Below are 8,425 nucleotides of genomic sequence, written 5' to 3' on the forward strand. Positions count from 1 at the left end.
TATTCTGACAGAATGCCAAAACAATACTGCAAAGTCTTCAGAAGTTTCAGTTTAAAGTTGATGAGATCTATGGAATTGGATAAAATGGTCTGGTCCCATGAACACTGCAACAACAATAATGTGAAGATGATCAAGCCCAGATCTTGCGATGAATAAATGATCATAAGAAGTAATCAAACAAATTGCAGATGTCATCATTCCCTGTTGAGCACTGAGAAACATCTTGGAAATAGAAGACTGCCAGATTTCAATTCCTGAGTTTGCTTTTAAGATATATATTTTTTTCATGCAGTTGGAGATATATATATATATATATGTTTCCTTTTTCCAGTCACTGACACAGCATTAGTGCCATCAGCTACTGAGCTGGCAAGAATTTCTGAGTATTATAATTTCTGATGGCAGTCTTTTCTGTTTCCATCACAGACTAGGTCAAAAAGGAATCAACCAAACAATGACCTGGAATATTATTTAATTTTTTTCATTTTACATCTCAGGATTGATGGTTAAGTGTTAGATTAGCTCATAAACTAGCTCTAAACACTTTTTTTTTTCCAACTGTATAATATAACTGTTCAATATTTGTATGATAAAGAGGCAGCATAAGGATGAATAAAATAGCAAATTAAATTTGGTTAAGCCATCTGTTCTTTTTATTGTCTGATTACAAGCCAACAACACATCAGTTGGCAATGTCTGAGTAAACCTTGGCCTTTAGGGCACAGACGTACTACCTGTATCTTTGAAAACTTTCAGGAGGATTTAATTTTTTTTTAAAACAAGAAAGAAATGAACCCAGCTGATTTCCAAGGGAAAAGCATGTAGGAATTTCCTTCAGCACATGTATTTTTTCTAATACTTGGGTCAGCTATTACAGTGTCTGTCAGCTATCTCAATTTTGTTTTGGTTGTTCACTTCTTTGATGATTAAAATTAAAGTCTTCTATGACACAGTCACTTGTAAGGAGTATTCACTGTGGTTAGTGACGTGGGCTGTGAGAAAGTTTTCATACTAACAACTGGCTATATTTCACCTGAAATTTATTTTTGAAGTGATTTCTTCAGTTTTAGGAATAAAAATACTCTGGTACTCCACTTTGAAAATCTTATGAAGGTTAAGTGCAAACTGATAAAAGGAAAAAATATGTATCAGGGTTACCATTTCAGAAGCATCCTTTATCCTATTAAAGCCTTTCACCCCATTTGTTGTCAAACTGAGTCCAAAAGTCTGAGGCTAAATAATACCTCTTTTTCTAGGAATTCTCAATATTTATAGATATCATGAATCAGATATTTTGTTGACCTATTAAAAAACTCTACTATCTTTTAGTCACAAAATATTGCCAGTTTTTATAATCTCTGACTGACAAATTTGCCTTCTTAATACTGTTTGATATTTATTAATTTCCAAAACATCAGTGAGAAACTTCTCGACGCCCAAATCATAACCCTGTTTATGTATGTCTTCACAGAATCACAGAATCATCTAGGTCTTGAAATCATGCAGCAAAATCCTAGCATATGCTCCAGACCAGCCACACGTGTTTGAATTATGGGGACCCTCTCACCACCATTATTTAGTAATATGTGTGTTATGGCTAATATTAGTTTTGAAGAGTGACATTATTGAATATATTCTGAAGACCTCTGAGAGTACTTTGAAGTTGCTGGGATCAGCAGAATCACTACTCCAAGCTTTGCTGTTATTTTCTTTGTATTTATATATTATTAATATTGCATCCTGTAATTCATCAAAGGGTTTTTCAACTTTTGTGCCCTGGGACATGCTTATAGCCTACTGTTTTGGTAGCTATGTGTAGGTATCTTCCCCCTCACCCCAATTATAGGTGCAGTTTAACATATGAACAGGAACTGGGAGAGGGAAGAGTGAGAGTGATGAGATCTAGGCTAGGGACCACAGAGGTAGGTCTCATGACTTTGGAGTGTGTTTCTACTTCTGCTATTGACTCATCAGGTGAGAAACAAAATGTGTAATTGTCGTTTTGTAGAGTCAGTGGATTCTTGCAGAGTATCTCCTGTGGGATTTTTTTTACCATTGTTTAGGATTAAGAGTGAATGTATTCCAGCTTCATCATATGACCACTAAATGAATGGCTTAGTGTTCAGAAAATATTTTATATCCTTAGCTAGAGGATGTTGTGCATATTTGAATTCCTACGTGCTTGAAAAGAGTGTGAAACATACTGAAATATAAGCAGTGAATAAAGGTATTGGCAGTGCCAGAATTCCCTGAAGCCAAGCACTGAGAATCTAACTGTTTAGTGCCAAGCAGAAAAAAGACATTTAACGAAGCAATTAGGACTGACCTCACACTCATTTGTTATGGACGTCTTCTGTTTAATTAGCTGGTCCTTGGGATGCCATGTACAAGACTGTGGTGGATTCTCATACTCAAGCATACTCTGGCATCTCTAAGGCTGGCTGGGTCATGGCAGGACTCAGCAACAGCTCAAAGATCCAAAAAACATAAGGTCCCTCCCCTTAAAATTCTTAAGGCATTGAAATCAGCATGTGGTGTGTAGTGAGACATCATGCCTGCACTGAACAGATCATAATCTAAAAAAGTACAAGAGTAACCAGACACTCAGCACCCTTACTGATAGGAGCCAGGTCTTTCAACTTCTTGCTGTATCTGACAAGTGTAAGAGTTTCTCTTCTGGTGTGGACCAGCACACCATTTACACCTATATAATGTCTCCATCAATGCCAGAACCAGATGCTGCTGAGGCGGATGCTAGAGCTATACTGTAAGGAGATACAAGAGTATCTGCCCACTGCTGACGTCTCTCCAGGATATCTAATATGGGTTGTTAGCACATTGTCTTTCTCAGTATTCCTCAGTTCCTATTCCGGGCTCCACAGGGGGCTGAGGGTAAATCAGGCTGTCAGTGTGCAATCATCCACTTCCAGTTTTAACATACGGATTTAGACAGACAGATGAATCTCCATTTCATCTTGTTAAATGTGATCCAGATAGTGATGCTATATGGAGCTAACACAGCACAGCAGGGTGACCATGAGTGGGAGTAAAGACAGATGAAACGTAACGGGAGAGTCCAGGCTGCATCAAAAACACCAGCAAGATAGGTTCAAGGAAGAGAGTGGACTGAGTGCAGTGGCTCTATTCCACATTGAGGCTTAACTGAAATTTATTTTTACAGCTTGCTGAGTAATTTACTGTTCTGTTTTGCTTTCTGTGTGTATTGGCCTTCATGGATGAGGTAAGTCATGAACATTCTTCTCCTGTATAGCTTGTTTGTGATCTGTAGACTTGATAATGTTTGAAGCTCAGCGCTTAGATACATTACCTTCAGCTCTGAATGTTTTTGAAATCTGGTGCTCTTTGCTGAAGGGCAGGTTGTATCAACCACTACTAGACCTGGGCAAAGGTCAGGGAGTTCTACCATTTTAGAAAAACAACACTCTTTAGAAATGAACAAATTTTCTCAGTCTGCATTTAGTGAAGAAAGATAAATTCACAAGCTGCAGAAGAAAGTGGAACTCCACTGAAAGCAGGGAGGCTTCAGCTAATTCTCTGTCTTCAGTAAAATAAGTTCCCTCTTCTTTTTTACCACCAGAGTTTGGAGATAATTTGGTGGTGTCACACTGTTAACAAACAGACTAACAAAGAAAAAACTATGAAACCAAAAAGATAGATCAAGTGTTACAAATTAGGTATTCTGTACATATTTGCTCATTTAACAATATGCTCCCTTTCAAACTTCTCATGGTTCTTAGTTGATAAGAAATATTCATAAAACTCTTCCCAAAGCAACTCATTTGACTGATAATATATACTTGGATATCATTATTAAAACACGCTAGTTGCAAAAATCATAGTGATAGCTCGTTCATTATAAGTGTACGGAGTAGTAAGTTAATCCGAACAAATTAATCTTGGCACTGTTTGTTCTTCTGTGAATATGTAAGTAAACAAAGCTCAAATTGAGAGGAGAACCTGTCTGATTTAGGCATTTTTGTTAGCTATTTGTGAGATAGGAAAAAATATTGAAATCAAATTCATTCTACTGAAGTGCGTGGAACCAAATCTGGATGTAGGACTAGAAGGTGTTTTGAGCAAATTTGCCGATGACACCAAACTTGGAGGAGTTGTGGACTCGGATGAGGGTGGAAAGGCCTTGCAGAGAGATCTGGACAGATTGGAGAGCTGGGCGATCACCAACCACATGAAGTTTAACAAAAGCAAGTGCCGGGTCCTGCACCTGGGACGGGGCAACCCTGGCTATACGTACAGACTGGGCGACAAAACGCTGGAGAGCAGCCCCGCAGAGAGGGATCTGGGGGTTGTGGTTGACAGCAAGTTGAATATGAGCCAGCAGTGTGCCCTGGCAGCCAGGAGGGCCAACCGTATCCTGGGGTGCATCAAGCACGGCGTTGCTAGTTGGTCGAGGGAAGTGATTGTCCCGCTCTACTCTGCGCTGGTGCGGCCTCATCTCGAGTACTGTGTGCAGTTCTGGGCAGCGCAGTACAAGAAGGACATTAAACTGTTGGAGAGTGTCCAGAGGAGGGCGACGAAGATGGTGAAGGGCCTAGAGGGGAAGACATATGAGGAACGGTTGAGGTCACTGGGCCTGTTCAGCCTGGAAAAGAGGAGGCTGAGGGGGGACCTCATCACAGTCTACAACTTCCTCGCGAGGGGGAGTGGAGAGGCAGGTGACCTATTCTCCTTAATCACCAGTGATAGGACCCACGAGAACAGTGTTAAGCTAAGGCAGGGGAAGTTTAGGCTGGACATCAAGAAGAGATTCTTCACTGAGAGGGTGGTCGCACACTGGAACAGGCTCCCCAGTGAAGTAGTCACTGCACCAAGCCTGTCTGAATTTAAGAAGCGATTGGACTGTGCACTTAGTCACATGGTCTAAACTTTTGGGTAGACCAGTGCGGTGCCAAGAGTTGGACTTGATGATCCTTATGGGTCCCTTCCAACTCGGGATATTCTATGATTCTATGAAATCTGATTGAGGCATGGATTTTTGTCTAGATGAAAAGTTCCTTTTATTCACAGAAATAAGTCAATGGCTAAAGATAAAACTGGGCTTCTCAGGAATGAATAATTTACTATTTTTCAGTAACTGGTAGACTTCACAGTATAAAGAAAAAAACATATGGAGTGCAAACAATTTTCTCATGTAGACATAGTGTAATCTCATTTTCATGAATTTGTCTGGAAATTAATTCAGCTGGACGCAATTCTGCTAAACTTGTATGAAAGTGGTCTTGTCAAGGAAAAGAAGCAAGCTGTGGAACATAAAACAGCAATGTTCTTGGGAAATCCGTTGGTCTATACATGCAGAAATGTTTAGGCATTAGAGATAATAAGATAGTGGCTTTAAATTCAGTGCCCAGATTCTGCTGTATTATGCTCATGCAAGTCTGTATCTTTAAATTGAATTGTTCTCCCCCTCCCCCCCCCCCCCTTTTTTTTAATGGTAGAGTATAATTGAAACAATATTATTTTTACCAACTTGATTAGAAGCAGTTTGTAAAACTCTACATTGTAATACAGCTATCTCAAACACTGGGACCATGCAGGTCCAGTTTCAGACAGAGGTTTTTTGCTACTAATTTATCGCTGCTTCTTACTTGTGTTTCTCTGCACTTCTCACTCTCCAACCCTAAAATCACATCTGCTGGGAAGGGGTGAGGGAGGAGAGAGAGAGACCATGCTTTGATCTGCTACCTCCTGAAACATCACAGCTACCTGAAATCCTTATATTTTCTGTGAATTATTTAAACTTTTTCTCGAAAAAGATACATTTTGATGTGGAAATGTTGCTGTAGTGCTTCATGGAAGTAGTACAGAAGGTATCCCAAGGCCCTGTGCTCTATTCTCCAGCCAGTATGTCACAGCCATCATGCTCTGTGACGAAGGGCTCCAGCCATGCAGTGCAGCAGCTCAGCTGCTGGTTTGGTGCACGTGTCATCAGAAGGGGCGTGATCTGGTCAAGGAGCATGGCCAGATATAAAATATACAAATATACACGGTTATGTATAAATATGGAATACATATGCATATATATGTATTAAGAAATAAGTTATAAAGAGGAAGTTCCTTCCCTGATATGGTTAGCTGTTTTTTGTCTATTCAGCAGCAGAGTGCTGATAGGAAGGTTTAGGAATTCTTTCCCCCTCTTTTGCTGCCAATTTTTTTTCCTGCCATGTAAAATTTGTTTTGTTGTTGTCATTGTTTTTAAATCTAATTAATTGATTGACTAATATCTACAGTTCTAGAAGTGATATATAGGCAAAGGCAGTTACGTACTTAGTGGCAGTGTAAGTTGTAGGTGAGGGAGTTGACTAAAAACACTTCTGGAAGATTACCTAGGTCCAAGGGGACAATAAGATCTGCTTTTCCTTATTCTACTGTTGTGCTCTGATTTCCATTTTGAATGGAAAAATCCTATAAAGATTCATTGGTCCTGCCGTGCAGAGCTTCATGATATTTCATAGAAGAGTGGATTTATAGGCTTTCTAAGACTTTTTACAGATGGAAAGTTCGCACTTGTCTTCAACGTGAGTTACAGTTCATACTTTTCTCCTTGTAGAATATGTAGGGGCCTGTTGGGATGGTGACATTTCCAAACCCATATAATACCTCTGCACTAATAAATGGAGCATGGAGCTGCAACGCCTAATATTTCAGGCTTTTGAGCTCATGAGGCTATGTGGCATGGGGCAAAGCACTGCAATTTTGCCAGTTTAAGTCCTGATGCAAACTTGCTGTAGGGTTTTCTGCAGATTCAGAGTAAATTAATATGCCTGCTGAAACTGGTATATTAAAGGTTGCTGTAATATGCTCAGCATTTCCATTATATGGTCTGGTAGAAATGAGACAATTACTTCGGCTTAAAGCTTTCCTGTCAGCAAAATGAGGATATCTGGGCTGGAAATATATATATATGTGTGTGTGTATGTATACATATATGAAACAACATCTTATGTAAGATTTGGCATCAATGTAGTTCAAATTGGGTGGCAAAGCAGTTGGCTGCAACATGTGGACCAGAAAAGCTAGGAATAGTCTTTAAAAACTGAAGCTGCTTGAGTTTCAGCTGTTTTTTCTTGATCACCTGGCTGATCAGATGTAAAACACAGATAAGAAATTCAGAAGGTATAGTAAGAAGTAGGAATCCAGGCTGAGAATAAGAACTGAGAGACTGAGATGAGGACAGTCTCATCCTGCATTTTCTACTTTATCAGCAAATTTTCAGTTCATTAGGGGATGCAGTTCTGTCTAAAAAAAATGTGGTTGTCATTAGTTAGGGATTTGTATTTGCATGCTCAGATACCCTGCAAGTTGTACGTGCTCACATTTACTTGCTGTGTAAGTATTATTTAAATAAATACTCCCTGTTGCCAGAACATAGTAAAAGCAGGAAAAAAATGTAATTTACAGACACAGGATGTTCTATGTACACAAAAATTTGGCCTTGTATCTATTTCCCCTGATGTTCTGGATTAACATATGCCTCAAAAGCAGGAGCTGTGTAATGCAGTTCCCCAGCTGGAACAGGGTCTCTGTGCTTTCAAACCAGCCTTGTTCCTTGCTTTCTCAAGCATCACACTGTGTTATCCTTTTTACAAACATATCAAGTGCCACCTTAAGTCTGTTTAGCTTGTTGCTCCCTTTACTCCCATAAGAAAACTTCCTGATCATCCCTCTTCTGATGTTTGGAAACTGCGTTTTAATTAATAATCTGAATTTGTTTCTGATAAGCTGATACTCAATTATTCATGTACCAGCATTATCCCTTAGCTTAAGAAGGACTTCATTTTCCTTTCTGTGATGTATTTATGAGGAATAATCCTATCATCTTAGATTTTATTTTGCTAGACTCAACAAACTAAAGTATTTGATGGATTAAACAAGCCTTTTTTTTTCTTTTTTTCTTTTTTTCTTTTGTAAAACAGGCACGCACTCTGTTCCTTACTGTCTTGCTCTGTGTTGTTTCAGTCTCAACTTTTCTTCTAAGCACGGCTTACCAGACAAGCGTTTTGGAGAACGAATCACTAGAGACTTTGCTAATAGCATCAGTACTTTCCTAAATCCTGACAACTCTTCATGTCACACATTGTAGCACTGCAGTGGCTTTCCCATAATGGCATTGCATCAGAAGTTTATGATCAGCTTGTGTTTGACCACAACTGAAACAAGCATGTTTCTGCAGACCAACAGCATCTTGAGCATCTGATAGAGAATGTGTAGAGCTAAGTGTTTTAGTCAATCTTTGCTTTTTTTTTTTTTTTCCCTCCTAGTCAGCTGACACTTTGAATAGCTCATTATTTCAAAAATGCCACTGGTCACTTTGTAACTTCCATTTTAAAATCACATGGACAAACACAAAAGATTCCATAGATGTTGGACTTAGGCTTGAGAATTTAAA

The sequence above is a fragment of the Cygnus olor genome, chromosome 9 (genome assembly GCF_009769625.2).
Source record: "Cygnus olor isolate bCygOlo1 chromosome 9, bCygOlo1.pri.v2, whole genome shotgun sequence".
Lineage (NCBI taxonomy): Eukaryota > Metazoa > Chordata > Aves > Anseriformes > Anatidae > Cygnus > Cygnus olor.